At 45.2% G+C, this 15,364-nt stretch overlaps 1 protein-coding gene and 1 long non-coding RNA gene across 4 annotated transcripts in view; one reads left to right on the plus strand and one right to left on the minus strand.

Annotated features, from left to right (window-relative positions):
* The first annotated feature begins 508 nt into the window (after positions 1-508).
* RESF1 (retroelement silencing factor 1) overlaps positions 509-15,364 on the plus strand; it is a 38,189-nt gene continuing 23,333 nt past the window's right edge. The window contains exons 1-3 of one of the 3 annotated variants that reach the window (XM_080392226.1): positions 511-858; positions 3,829-3,911; positions 14,920-15,163. The gene's annotated coding sequence lies outside the window, so the exon portion shown is untranslated. Of the gene's footprint in view, positions 859-3,828; positions 3,912-14,919; positions 15,164-15,364 lie in introns of all 3 variants that reach the window. The other 2 variants (XM_080392228.1, XM_080392224.1) reach the window with 2 other exon arrangements.
* LOC308065799 lies at positions 3,945-14,912 on the minus strand. Its single transcript, XR_013928921.1, has 2 exons — positions 12,116-14,912; positions 3,945-11,752 (listed from the first exon to the last, which is right to left on the minus strand). It is a non-coding gene; the product is annotated as an uncharacterized lncRNA (long non-coding RNA).

A 15,364-nucleotide genomic window follows, 5' to 3' on the forward strand; every position in this document is an offset into this window, starting at 1 on the left:
GAGGAAGGAACCTCTGCCTTCAGTATGCATCGCATGTGACAACTATTATCAAATAACCAAAAGGTACAATTTACCTGTAATTTCAAAGATCGTTGGACAAGTACAGGGAGGTGCCAACCCCTACGTGCTCCCGGCACCAGCAAAGGTGTGCTTTACTTGACAGTTGCAGACCGTGAGGTGATTTCTTTGAATCAAGTATTTCCATCAAATATTAAAAATTTTATTTTCATCTAGCTAGTTTTTACCACAGAGCCTCTATACATATCAGTCCCCATTTCGCCTAATTGCAAACTCCCCTTGAAGTCCCAGCTGGTCCTCAAGTCACGGCGGGGGATGAAAGAAGCACTGTATTTTTCTTAGAAATCATGATGTGCCTGAAGCTGGAGTTCTCCAGGGACTGAGAGGGCAGGCAGGGAGGCAGGCAGGGAGGAGGGAGGCAGGCAGGGAGGGGGGAGGGGCTCCGGCTGCAGAGGCTGGAGAAGTCGGGAGCCAAACCCGACCGCGCCGCACAGCTCCTGCCAGTTGCGCGGCGCGACCACGAGGAAACCTCCGCTCCCGCCGATCGACCTCGCCCCGCGTGGCGCACCGGCCGGCCGCACCGCTGCCTTCCCACCGCTCCCCGGCCGGGCAGCTGCAGCGCGCCCGCCGCAGGCCGCAGGCCTCGGGGCCCCTCACCGCCGCCCGGGGTCGGACAGAGCGGCGGGGTCGGCGCTGGCGTCCCGCCCCGGGACGGGCCTTGGCGTTCGCCTCGCCGTGCCGGCCGCCGACGGCCTCCTTCCGCCTCTCATCGGAGTCTACGGGGCCGCTGGCTTCGCCTCTGCGCGCCGAGAGACTCGCCGGGCGGCCGCGCCGGGTTCGGTGAGTACCGGCGGCGGCGGCGCGGAGGGAGGGGAGGGGAAGGGAAGGGAGCGGGGCGGCCGTGCCTGCCGGCGGCTGGTGACAGCCGCTCCCTTGGCCGCCGGGCGGGCAGGGAGGGAGCTGGAGGGCCGCTAGCAAGGGCCGCGTCGCTCCTCCGGCGGGGCCGGGGGCCGGTGGCGGAGCCGTTTCCTCAGGCTGGCCCAGTGAGGCCGTTCCCAGCTCCTCCCCGGGGCGGCGGGGGAGGCCTTGGCAGAGTCGCCCGGGGCCGCCGCAAGGCGAGTGTCCCGCGGGACCGCACGGTCTGCCGGGGCGGCTGGGGGTCCCCTCCTGACGGGCAGGGACGGGGGCGGCCGGCGGGGAGCGGGCTGGGCGCCGCGGGGCACGGACGGTAGTTTGCGTCTCGTCCCGCAGAACCGGCGGTCGGGGGCCGGCGGGGCAGGCGCGCCTCGGGCCGGGCTGTGTGCCTCCGAAACATCCCCCGCCCCCCCGCCTTCAGCAGAAGTTGATACACTGTCTTTTCCCCATCGAGTGTGCCCATCCAGGGAGATGGGACTGAAACATTTTTTTTTTTTTTTTGAAAGAGTAACTGCATTCAGGGCTGTGAGCTAACAGTGTTTCGGGTCCCCTGTGTTTAAGCTCTGTGGTGGAAGCCCAGGGCTTGCCTGTGATTTTGGCTTGAGCCTTTCAGGTGGGTATCGCAAGGCAGGTGGTGAGGAGCCGGTGCTCGGCCTTGTGTAAGAGGGACACCTGCAGTCTCATTGTGGTTGAACTGACAAACCTGTTTATATAACTAAAAAAAAAAAAAAATGTTTTAAAGAGCTATAGGTCGCTCTTACTGCTTTGGGTTGAATTGTGTAGTTGAAAGAATTATGTAGCTTATTCCATCTGCAAAGGCAGATGGAAATGTGAGAAAAGAGGCAAGTACCCCATTGATACTTCTTTATCGACTTTCTCCATGTGCTCGGGGAAATATGCTTCATATGCTCTTGGTATTCGTTGAAAACTAGAGGCATCAGGTAGAACATGAGGTTTCCCCCTTTTCCCCCTGAAGTGCTGGATATACTTCAGAAGCCCATAGGAATGCTGGAGGTTGTTTTCCTAGAAGTTGTTGCAAGGTTGACTCAACTCTTTCTAGGAGCTCTGTGGTAATGTTGGGCCTTTCCCCGCTCTTAACTAGCCTCCTGGGAGGACTTAAAATTAGAACAAAACAAACCCAGCGCATCGTGACTCCTGGTAAATGTTTTCTAGCTCTTGCATCTGAGAATGCTGAGAGTGAAACTTGTAACGCCAAAAGCTGGGCTCTTATCACCCGGTTTCCTTGAACTAACCAGCCAGTGTCCCAAAACGCTTAGATAGGCGTTCCAGGCAGAGACAGCAGACTTGTTAATGATCACTTTTATATTACTGTCCACAAAATTAAATCCTTTACTCTTGATAGCTGTGCCAGTATAAAAGTTCCCCCAAGCCTTTCAAAGCAAAGCCTTTGCCATTATGCTGAGGCAGTTCTGAAAATGTTTATTAGGAAATGGTTGGTGCTTTGCAGTTAAAAGGATGGAGCCCTCTTTGTAGTTCAAGCTTAAACGATATTTTTTCTCCAGGAAATACTATATTGTCTGATGTTTTGGCAGAGAAAAACCACAAACATTACAGCATGCTTCGTATCAAGTCTGTTACAGGGTGTTTCGGTTTCGTGCTTAATAGTAGCTGAGCTGAAACTTCCTCCAGCTCACTGTTCTGCCAAGTTTTTAGAACTTCTATTTTGTCATTGTGGTTCTGTTTTATACTTAGAGCACAGATGCTTTTTCGATCCTCCCCCCTCCTACTGCTCTTCAACAAAAATAATTGTAGACCAGTAAAATACTTAGATCTACAGGAGGCTGTCCTTTAAACAATGGCTTTTAACAAGTAAGCAAGTTATTATGGCTTTATGTGTTTTCTGCAGGCAAACCTGTTCTGGTAGTAGAATATTTTTGCATCTGTTTCTAAAAATTACACAAAACAGTGCTTCCCAGTTCTTTTGTTTGCTTTTTTTTTGGTGAGAAATAATGATCAGAAGGGGCCTGTTGTGTTTGCTTAGTCACTTCTGATGGAGTAGAGGTGTGATGGTTCACCTGGTCAAGTGGGGGTGTGTGCTCCTCTGGCAACCAGCAGTTCTTGCCAGGCCTTTTGCTCATAATGGACCAGCTGAGCTACTTAGCTACAACCTCCTGAGCCATCACCTGGGTCTGTTGATTTTTGTCTGTGGCTTGCAAACAGGGAAGTGTTTTCTTAAATTCTGTATGTGCAGAGCTTGCTCGATTTTGTTTGCTGTGACCATGAGCAATGTATTAGTGGGCTGGAGATTTGTGACTTTGTCACAGTGTTTGTGGTCTCTCCTGGTCCTAATCAAAGCAATAATAAACCTGTTAGTTTGATGTTGAACCTTTCTTCTCCTTGATTAATAGTCAACAAGAGGGCACAGGAGGGAGATTGATACTCCCCACCCCCTAATTTAAAAGCATTGAGGAAGGAAGGCTGGAGACAGCAAACAAAGGGAGCAAAAGTCTAAGAAGGTGCTGTTCTGCTATCTTAATTCCTAGAGTACTTCATGCTTTGCGAAGCCTGACTATGAAAACTTGTGAGAAACAGTAGAGCCTGCTGATGATTCTTAAGAAGAGGAAAGAAAAATTAAAAAAAATAAAAGACAAGAAAAATTATGAAAACAGCATTGTGGTTAGCATTAGGTGATTGCTGTTCTTAGCCTTCATGAATTGATACTGGTCACTAACAGAAGGAAGCTGTTCACAGCAAATTGGACTTCCGAGCCTGCCAGGAAACCTGATGTATTATGAGTAATCAGGAATGCAGGAGGCTGTCCAGTGATATTGTTGGTACAGGCCATTGTTACTTTGGTAAAAGTTGCACTTGCAGCTTAATGACTATTGTCCATTCCAGGAGCACTTGCAACTTAATGACTATTGTCCATTCCAGGAGCAAAGGCCAGTAAGGAGCTCCTGCTGTTCCACAGGGTGCCACAGATCTGGCTGATGGGACACACAAAGAAGATTGCTGAGGTAAGTAATCTTACTTTCTTTTTAAAAAAAAAATAAAAAAATATGAAAGCTATTTTATTACCTATAGTCTGGCTCATCCTGAAGCACCACAAGTAGCATCAGTGCTCCTGAAGATGTAGAAATGGGGAAGAAAATGAGTTTGGGGGAAATATGAACTTCTTAACCTGTCTTTGCTACTCAAAGTATTTCTAAGCTATACTTAACCAGTATTACATATTACAGCCTCAGTTTTTTGAGGGACTCTAGTGCTTTCCCATTGCTGACAGGGAATGGATCTTTGCTTTTTCACACATTTGATTGCTAGACACCACTAAGATCTTTTTGACTATTATTTGTGTTTCTGATAAATACGAGAGTTTTAAGTTTTCAACAGTTTTGAAAATGCAAAGGACAGTAAAAGTATAAACCAAAAAAGCCTTAAGATTTTAAACTTGGAGGAGCTGAAAGGAAGATAATGTAATGAGTGGAATAATATAACTTACAGTGTACAGGAAACTTCACAATTCAGCAGAGAAGAGAGGCATTATCGCAGCTATACTTTTTTTTTTTAACTCCTGTGATCTTGAAGCTAGTAATATGCCTTATTGCCAGTATAAATGGTCTCCATAAAATGCAAGTATGCCAAAGAGCTCTTCTAGTATGTGTTTGTGAAAGATTACTGTTATTCTCCATGACTGAAATTAAGTTGAAACATCTTAATTTGCACTTCAGCTTGTATTCCATACATAGATTGCAAACTTTTCTTCTGTTAGTAGTCATTAGGTGTTGAATGATTAGAGAGCAGTACTTTTTTAAAAGGACATAACTACAACTACTGGAGATGTAAGACAGTTCTTTGTGCCTTAAAACTTGGAAATTCTTCAGAGATTGAAGCATGTTTCATGGTTTCTTTGCATTTCACTGCTGTTTCCGTGAAGTGTGATAAGTAGAAATCTGCAGCTGTAGCATAGGGGTGTAAGTGTATTCTAAGAAATGGCATTCCAGCCAAGAAAAAAGCAACTTTGGACTCTGCTTCATTGTTAGCTGACCTCTTCCATCACAGTAACGCTCACAACTGGAAAAGCATGAGCTATAGTTGTATACTTACAGGTATATATTTTATATACATGAACTATACTACAGAGGCAAGGATTTTTCCATATAGAGGAGTCTGCTAGTTTATCTGTAGGCTTCTGAATAGAATATTAGGAGAATATTTTGTGTGATGAATTCATCACACGTTACTAATGTCTTTTCCCTGCAAATCTGCTTTTGTGTTAAAAATTACTTTCTCTTGCTTATGGATATTGGTCAAAAGTGAACATATTTTTTTTTCCTGAGGAGTATAAGCAGTAAATACTTTGTTGATACCATCAAACCATCAGATACAATCTTGCAAATTTCGTTTTGGTCTGAACAGTGACATCTCTTTTGCTGATGTTGGTATGTTGCTTGGTATTGTGGAAAACTAGAATTTTAAAACTCCTTGTGAAGCATGGCTCTTCCAAATAGGTAGAGTTCTTACAGAAAAATCTGGATTTGTTTTAAGCAGCATCTAAACTGAGCTCAAAGAGATTATTCTGAAAGATAAAAGTGAATTTTCTGTATCTAGCGCTCCTGATGGTTGTTATGTGGCATAGTGTTTATTTGTATTATCTCATCCTGATGAGAAGAATGGCCCCTTTACTGCTGCCCTTCTGGCTGTGACTGCAATTCCCGTGACTTTTATGGCAGTGCTGCCTGGTGCGATTGTATAGCTATAAGACTGATCAGGTCCATTGCCAGTATGATGGAGTAATTTGTCCTTGGTTTTTTTATTTTTGTCCTATCTCTGAATAAGTTTTAAAATTTAATTATATGATTGTGATTTCTCAGCTGCAGAATTTCCAAGTTTTAAAGGTGCATTCAGAGACAGAAGCACATTTTGTGGTTTCTCTGCATTTTGCTGCTGTTTTCATGAAGTGTGATGAGAAGTAGAAACCTGCAGCTGTAGCCCTGCCTCAAATAGCCCCATTGAGACATAATTTCAGATTTGTAACATAAATATTGAAACTGCCACAACTCATGTATCAATGGAAATACATGAGAAAGCAGCAGAAGAAATAGCGGACCAAGAGTTAAAAGAATTACCTGCATTGGCAGTGCAGGGCTACTTTTTCCAGGACACTGTTTCCAGCAATAAAATTGAGGAATGTGTGGAATGTAAGGGTACATGGAAGGTGAGAGCATCTGCTGCTTTAAGGTTATCTGCTCAAGGACTGACCTCTTCAGTGCAAAAGGAGACAGTAAGGGGGAAGGAATAAACCAAATGTTCAGGGATGCAAACCTGATGGGCAGAGTACTGGGCATAACAAGAAGCAAACCTCCTCAGCTGTGCTAATTGATAAGAATATGTGGGATATGAGTGTTTATTTCGGCAATGTTATCTGGTCATGGACCTTGTCCAATTGGATTTAGGGAAAAGAAGGAAGCAGTGAAGAAGGCTTAGAGAGACAAACCTGATTGACAAGGTTTGTTTCTTCTGTTTCCTTCACACTTGCCTGTTTCTTCTAATTGATGGACCACTGAGAAACTGCAGACAAACCTAGACTTCTAAACTAGTGAGAATGCAAACCTGGGAGTCACAGGTATGGGTGGGAGGAAGAGGATGGTGGAACTACACAGAGAGGGAACAGACAGAAGAGAGTATGAAAGGGGCTAGTTGTGTCTAAACTGTGACTGGCCAGGAGGTCTGTTGCTGTGATGGAGAGACGGGACGCAGCTTGATGCAAGCAAATGTCAATTTATTGTACAGAAGCACGAGTTTATATATATTTTCAGAAGCTGCGCATTTTAAACAGATTGGTTCTTTAAGCTAAGCATTGCATACTAGGCAATCCCCGATTGGTGGTTAACTACCATCAATTAACAGCAAGGTGTTACCTCTCCTTGGCGCCATCCTTGGCGCCATCCCCCCCACTCCCCTATGCTCTCTCAGCATGACTCATCATGTTAATGTGTCTATTCACACTCCTTGTCCTCCCAGGGTTTGTGACCTGCAAGCTCGAGCACATTCCCCTCAGCTAACTGATTGCTACGCATGGTCCTAATTTCCAGCCCGCTCCTGCAGTCTGTCTGACTGAGCCCTGTGCCTGTTTCCTGCAGCCAGTCTGTCGTCTTCAGTCCTTTCTTAACTATCTGTCTGCATAGTCTTACTCTGTCCTTGTGTGTATGTGCTGCAAGGACTAGGTGCCAGCTAGTGAGGTGACCAATGTGAGCTGGTAACTGCCAGCAAGTGGAGTCAGACTGGAGGTGTAGTCATCCCTGGGCCATCGTGCCAGCAACTGGAGCAGGAGGGTGTCTGTGCCAGTAGCTGGAAAGACCGTAGCTCCAGGGAGCATCTCCACAGGTTCCACAGACTTTGTCTGGAGTGCCAGCTACTGGGGGGGACACATGAGTGGATTTGGTGTGAGCAACTGGGGTCACAGTGGGGTGTAGACACCTGTAGCACGTGGTGCTAGCAATTGGAGTAAGTGGGGGCTTCATTGCAGGGTGAGTGGAGTGAGAAGGCGGGACTGTGGGTCACAGCCTGCATGCCCGATGCTGCCTGCTGGTGGGGGTGCATGGGACATATCTTCCCCAATTGGGTTTGTGGCATTTGCTTGTATAATTTGCTAGCGGATTTCAAATGGACTGATTGGTGGGTAGGAGGGCCTAGGTCCAGGCAGGGGCATCAGATGGGCAGAGGGCCCATGCTGGTGTTTAGGGAGATCTGTGAGTGTGGAGTGCTTATGAAACAAGTGTGTAAGTGCACATGTCTGTTTGCTAGTGAGCATCAAGCTGGACCAGCTTGCAACTATGAGATCCTGTGAAGTGGGCAAGAGGGCCTGAGCTCTGTGCGGGGGTATAGAATGGGCAGAGGGGCTGTACTGAATTAAGAGATCTGTGGATGTGTGTGTGCCTGTGAGTGTAGAGGGTGGGGATGTGTGGATTTTAGAGATATTCAATCCTGATCAGCCAAAGAGGAGGAAAGAGACTTGTCTGTCTATACTTCTGTTTTATGTGAGTCATACATGTAGATGCTGTTGAAGGCAGCACTTGGTCTGTGGCTGTTTGTGTCAGTGTCCTACGTGGGTCTCTGGCTTGCATGCCCAGCTTTGCTACTTGTTGAACCTGCAAACAGGAAAGCAGCAGCAGCTGTGTTAAAGGGCCTACAATGGAGACATCTGGGTCTCCAGACTGGGCTCCAGGAGCCTCTGGGCAAGAGGAACTATCAAGCCACAGAGTTTCTGGAGGTGGTCACTTAAGGCATCCCTTAACAAGTACTGGGGCTATGCTAATGAGATAATTTTGAAGAGGGTAATTTTGATCATTTTTGTTTTAATGACTGTCATTTGAACCAAAAAATCTTTGTCCTGTTACTTTATCTGTTCTGAAATGGTCCTGTTTGTTCTGAGTGCTCTTCCTGCTGTGGTAGATTTGGGCCCTGAGGACGCAGAGAATGAAGTGTGATCACTTACAAAAAATAATCCCCAAACAAGCAAAAAAAACCCACTAACAAACTGCCTCAGAAATACTGCTGGATCATACTGAATAAAATCACATAAAATGTCCTGGCAGTTCAAAGAGACAATGCTAAGAACACAGGAAGGCTGGGAGAAGAGCCGGATTCAACATGAAGTTCATGGATGTAAAACTAAAATAGGCCCATCCAATAATCACTTTGTAATGCATATCTGTAGCAGCAGATGGCATTAGGACAACAAAGGTAATAGGCGAAAGTGGAAAATACACTGTTGGAAGTAGTGGAATGGGAATCTGCAGAGAGAAGCGACTAGTCTCTAGATCAGGGGTCCTCAAACTATGGCCAATGGGCTGGATACGGCCCCCCCAGGGTCCTCAATCCGGCCCCTGGTATTTACAGACACCCACACCCCCCCAGCCGGGGGTTGGGGGGAAACCAAGCAGCCGCAGATGACTGCCTGCCACTGCATCCGCGCGCCGGCCCCCTGGTTAAAAAGTTTGAGGACCCCTGCTCTAGATGCTTAAAGTTACTCTAACCACCCTGTGATTGACTGTCAATCTGAGATATAAGTAATTTCTGACAGATTTTCTCTTACATAACTGCTGAGAATCCTTGTGGCAAGAAAACTTTTGTCTGCTTGTTCTTCTGTGATATCTAAAATACAGTTATAAACTGAGGAAAATGAGAATTCATGGTGTATATGTACTCTTTGGGCATGTTTGGTTGATTTAGGCCATCTTGTACCACAGGTGCAGATCTGCCAAGCTTCTCTAATCTTTCTATGATGTCAGACATGCTGAATTAATTTTAAATGCTTTTGGTTAATTGAGACTGACTGCTAGAAGTGCAGAAGCAGAAACAGGGGACAAAGGTGTGCTGGCCTGCAGATGAACTTTTGTCCTTTCAGTTCTTGGAAGTTTGTATTTGCTGAACTCCATGTCCTGGAGAGATGGGAAACAACAGAGATCGGAGTGACTGACATTGAAACAGAGTTTTGGTCCAATTAAAGGAAGCTCTTAATAATGAATAAGAATATTTTATAACTATTATGAGTGCCTCAGTTACACTTGTTGCAGAAGAGGTTTACACCACTTAAAGAACCACCATCTAAGTAGCAGCAAAAATGGGTTTGTTGAAGTAAGATGTTGTAAAGGTGAGGCACAAGGAAGTCCAATGGCAAGGTTCAATCTATTACTTACTGTACGGAGGGTATAATAATAATTCAAAAATACCAGTACAGAATCTTAGTGCCCTATGATACAAGGTTATGCAAAACATTGGTCACATACCAAAGAAGTTGGTAAGGGGTCTCTCAACCTTGAGGAGTAACCTTGAGAGGCTGCCCAAACTCAAGGGGAGATCACTGCTGTGCAGCCAGCTGTTTAGCAGGGAGAGCTCAAAAAGGTTTTCAATCTGTCATATTTATGGAATAAAACGGTTGGCTCATAGTCAAATTACATGTGATGGAGAGGGTAGGCATGAGATTATTTGTACCCACAACTTCATTTGTTCTTGACAAATTAGTCTTGGAAGAACCACCTGCTATTCATGTGTTAATCGTATGATCAGTGTTCCCATTTCTCAGCTCATGCATCAAAGCTCACCGTGTCATCCTGCTCCTGTGTGGGTTTTCAAAGAACAGGTTGAAACTAGAGAAGTTCTTGACCTGGTCATGACCTAGGCTTTTGCTTCCTTGGGAGCCTGAACCAAACTATTTGCTAGTTTGGTCCAGGAGTCAAGTGCATCCATCACACTCCACCCTGTGACTACAGTCAATCAAACTTTATTGACTCAGAGTGGTGGTATGGTTACTTCTTGCCTCTGCACCATAAATACGCAGTGTATTGCAGATCAGTGGTAAGGCTACAGTTGAGTTGCTTAATGATGATTATATACCATCACACATACAGAATCGGTTGATTACATATGTTTTACATGTTGGATTAACAGGATTTGTTTCCTTATTCACCCAGCTTTGATAGACAGAATGATTATAAGCAATAAACACAAGTCAAAACTAATAAAACTGCAACTGGATGTAACATCAAATTCAAAGCTTTAGTTGCTGTTGATCATTCAAGATCATAAATACACACAGCTGTTGCCGACATAGACAAGTACTGTCTCAGCTTGTTTGTCAGAGTGTGCTGAAAAATGTCATACTCCCTCAGGGAAATTCCTTTCACGTGAGCCCTATCCTACATCAGGGATGCAAGCTTCAATATCTATCTATTGTTGTCCTTTATTTCTCTGCTAGGCCTTTTGTTGATCCATAGGATGGATCACAGATCCATCTTGGTGTAAAACCATAGAGATTAGGGTAGATTTGTTTAGTAGTAACATCTCCTATAGTCAATACACAGGCAACAGCTAAGTTTGCATTTGCATTGTATGGAAGTTTACTGAGAGCTGCTGGGCTTGCAGGTGTCATTTGGTGTCAGTGGCGTTATTCTGGACAACTTCTATGCATTTGAGCAGGTGGGATTCTGCTGTCACCTTGTCTTAAAATTCTGGCTACTGCACCTGAAGTGCTTGGTAGGGCTTGAAGGCAGCTCTGAGCTGAGGAAAACCCCAGAAGATTAAGTAATAACGTGCAGTCACTGTGTTTTGGACATTCCCATAAAGGTAAAGTGTTTGTGGTTTGTGGTCAACCACTGTCCTAGTCCCAATTTAAGTAATAACTATAAGGGAAAGTGAAGATTTTCCAGTGAGGGGGTCATTGTGTTTAGTTTATTGGTTAAGGCTTCTGCACCCGTACTGTTGAGCACTCCAAATAGTCTGTAAGGCTTCCGTATGTTCTGCTGAGGTAGCTTACAGCTGTGGAGCCAGGCTAGCTATCCTTCCGAAGTGGTAGACGAGAAGGGGGGGCATACTGAGTCTAGACACATTGGTTAGCAGTGTTAACTCTGCCTGTTTAAGGACCAGTTAGGATCCAAAAGTAGCTGTTGCACATGATTTTTTCTAAATCACCTAAGTACCTGTTTGTCCAGAGGAGGGCCACGAAGAGTTCAGGGGGCTGGAACACACGTCCCCTTTGAGGATGTGTTGAGAGAATTTGGGTGGTTTAGCCTAGAGCAGAGAAGGAGACCTCATAACAGCCTTCTAGTGTTTAAAGGGAGCCAACAGGAAAGACAGGGAGGGACCCTGTCTTGGGAAATGTAGTGATAGGATGAGGGATAGCAATTTTAAACTGAAAGAAGGTACATTTAGATTAGATATTAGGAAGAAATTATTTACTGTGCAGGTGGTGAGACACTGGAACAGGGTGCCTAGAGGAGTTGTGGATGCCCCGTTGCTGGAAGTGTTCATGGTCAGAATGGATGGGGCACTGAGCCACCTGGTCTAGGAAAAGGTGTCCCTGACTGTGGATAACTGGCTAGCTGAAAAAAGGTCTCATAGACATAGTCCAGCTGGCTGGACAAAAATGCACATCGCTCTCAGCTTATGTGAAGTAAAGCAAAATACACTGTCTTTGGCTGTCCTTGTTACACAATAACAGGAAGATTTCGGTGGGAAAAGAATGTTGCAGGTGGGAACAGATAACTACAGAAGAGAAACAGGGGTGGACTTGGTATTTAGGCAACTAACCAATAATGAGCTTAACTTTTGTAATATGTATGAGCTAATTATAACAAGGCATAAAAGGTGACTGTAAGAGACAATAAAGGAAGTCTGCTGATCACTCATATTGAGTGACTGTGTCTTCCCTCCGTCGCAACACCTGACCATGGCAGGGGGGTTGGAACTAGACAATTTTTAAGGTCCCTTCAACCCAAACATTTGATTCTAATCAATGCTTTGGTAACAATGGGAGATTGAGTTGAGAGTTAGTGAGGAAGAGCAGTTGGAGGCTTGGCTGCGATGAACTTGGGAAGGGGAGTATCAAGTGGGACTCAGACAAGAGAATACTATTAAACTTAACCTAAAGGCAGACAATGTCAACAGGGTGAGAAGATATAAGGGACATGTGACAGAAGGGTTGGTACAGGTGCATGTGTCCTGATTTTTGTGGGTAAAGCCTGTGGGTTTTATCTTTTTGCAGTTCTCTGTGGAAAGCGGGAAGTGAGCAAGCAGGAGTGGTTAAACCATGACAGTCCTTTTTGGTGCCCAGTGTGGGACAAAGAAGAGTTGAGATAATGACAGATCTGACCAGAGCATGTGAAACCCAATTTTTTTATAAGCATTCATTGTATTAGTTTAATAATGACTGTTCATAATATTGATTTATTTGTGCTGAGTTGTTGCGCTTGTTCTTACGTTATGTTATGTATGTGTTCTCTGTTGTGGTGTTTGTCACCTCGGGGGGCTGGGCTAAGGTTATTTTGTAATACTGGCTTATAATATGATAGAATTGCTGGTTGTGAAACTAGTATTTGTACTCAGCCCTGCAGTCACATCTGCCAGGAGCCATCTATTGGAAACTATTAATAATTACACCTTTTACCTTGTCTCCTCAAAGAGCCAGCCTCTGGAGGAGACATCTTCCCCTTCTCCTCTAGGCTAATTATGGTAGCATCTGAGAATTTTCAACAACTTGAATATCCTTGGGATGTTGAAACCAGTGTGGTCCTATTGCTAGAAACCATGAATCTAGTTCAGGTCGTCTTTAGGGTTAAGCTATTTGTGGCTACTCCAATGCCAGTGACAGGTACTGCAGCTACTCCAGCCTCAGTGGTGAGTGATGCAATTGATACAGAGGACCAGCCTGTGCTGGTATCAAACACTTCTATACACAACAAGAAATGGGTTTGAAAGACAGCTCATTTAGTAAAGGAGGATGAAATAGAGCTACCACAAGAACAGGAGGAGGAGGCAAAACAAGAGGTAACGACTTGATCTCTGTCCCTGTGGGATACGCAAAAAGATTTCGGCTGTCGTCCAGCTGAGCGCATTATCACATAACTGCTCCAGTGCTGGAATAATGGGGCTGATAGTTTGGAATTAGAGTAGGAAAGCCAAGCAACTGGGATCACTTACTAGGAAAGAGGGTATTGACAAGGCAATTGGAAGAGGGACACAAGTCCTGAGCCTCTGGAGGCGACTCCTGTCAAGTGTGTAGGAAAGGTATCCCTTCAAGGAAGACACTATATGTTGCCCAGGCAAGTGGACTGCAACAGATGAGAGGTATCCAGTACCTGAGGGAATTAGCTGGCTAGAGATGATTTATTGAGACCTGAACAACACACAGTCCCCCACAGATCCAGACGAAGTCTGATGGACTTGACCCGTGTGGTGGAAATGTCTACAGAGTGCACCATCGTTGTATGCCAGTTCCTTGGCAGTAATGAGCTGGAGAGATGAAGTGGTGCCAGCAGTGGATGAAGTGGATTGCCAGCTCTGGGAATATGAAGAAAATCTCTCTTCCTCACTCAAGCTGTGGAGAAACTGGTTGAGCAATTTGATGAGGATAGATCCTACTCCCCATGTGTACCGACCCACATCTCGGCTATTAACAGCAAGCGTCCGTATGCTCAAGAGGAAGGATATAGAAGGTACACACCACAGGATACCATGTGGTTTTACCTACAGGACCACAGAGAGGACATAAGGAAGTGGGATGGAAAAGCTGCCTTGACCTTAGAGGCATGGGTATGTGAATTCAAAGGAAAAACAATCACAAATGGGGATTCTTCCAGGAAAATTGCTACTCCAATTTCCAGTGGGTATTTCCCCAGACAGAGTGAAAGGGCTGGTCTTACTCCTGATCCTATGGAAAGCAATTCTAATCTGTTCTTACAAGAAGTGGAGGATCCTATGACTAGGGCTAGAGAGGCTCTTCCTCCAGCCAGGTGGAGGAGAGAGAAACTGGGTTTTGGACTGTGTGGGTCTGTTGGTCTGGCATGTTAGGATTATAAGGCTCTAGTAGACACTAATGCACAGTGTACCCTAATGCCGTCAAGCTATAAAGGGGCAGAACCCATTTATATTTCTGGAGTGACAGGGGGATCCCAACATCTAACTGTATTGGAGGCTGCAGTAAGCCTAATTTACGGGTATGAGTGGTGAAAGCACCCCGTGGTGACTGGCCTAGAAGCTCTGTGCATCCTTGGCATAGACTATCTCAGGAGAGGGTATTTCAAGGACCAAAAGGGGTACCAGTGGACTTTTGGTACAGCTGCCGTGGAGGTGGAGGAAATTAAACAGCTGCCTACCTTGCCCAGTCTCTTGGAGGACCCTTCTGTTGTAGGTTTGCTGTGCGTTGAAGAATAACAGATGCCAATCACTACCACAACAGTGCACTCGTGGCAATGTCACACCAATTGAGACTCTTTGATTCCCATCCCTAAGTTGATCTGTCAACTGGAGAGTCAAGGAGTGATCAGCAGGATTCATTCATCCTTTAATAGACCTATATGGCTAGCATGAAAGTTGAATGGAGACTTAACAGTAGACTATCATGGCCTGAATAAAGTCGTGCTGCCACACTGACTAGGCTATAACTTTGATATGAACTGGAGTTAAAGACAGCCAAGTGGTATGCCACAATTGATATCACTAATGCATTTTTCTCAATCCCTTTGACAGCAAAGTACAGGTTGCTTTTACTTGGACGGTCATCCAGTACACCTGGAATTGACTGCTGGGGGAGTGAAAACACAGCCCTGTCATCTGCTATGGACTGATCTGTACTGCACTGGGGCAGAGTGAAGCTCCAGAACACCTGCAATACATTGATGATACCATCATGTGGGGCAATACAGGAGAAGTTTTTGAGAAAGGAAAAAAATTGTCCAAATCCTTCTGAAAGCTGGGTTTGCCATAAAACAAGGTAAGGTCAAGGGACCTGCACAGGAGATCCAATTAAGAATAGAATGGCAAGATGGATATTGTCAAATCGCAATGGATGTGATCAATAAAATAACAACCATGTCTCCACCAACTGGTAAGGAAGAAACAAGCTTTCTTAGGTGTTGTAGAATGCACATTCTTTCTTAGGTTTTTGGAGAATGCACATTCCAAATTACTGTCT

The sequence above is a fragment of the Falco punctatus genome (genome assembly GCF_963210335.1).
Source record: "Falco punctatus genome assembly, chromosome: 6".
Classification (NCBI taxonomy): Eukaryota; Metazoa; Chordata; class Aves; order Falconiformes; family Falconidae; genus Falco; species Falco punctatus.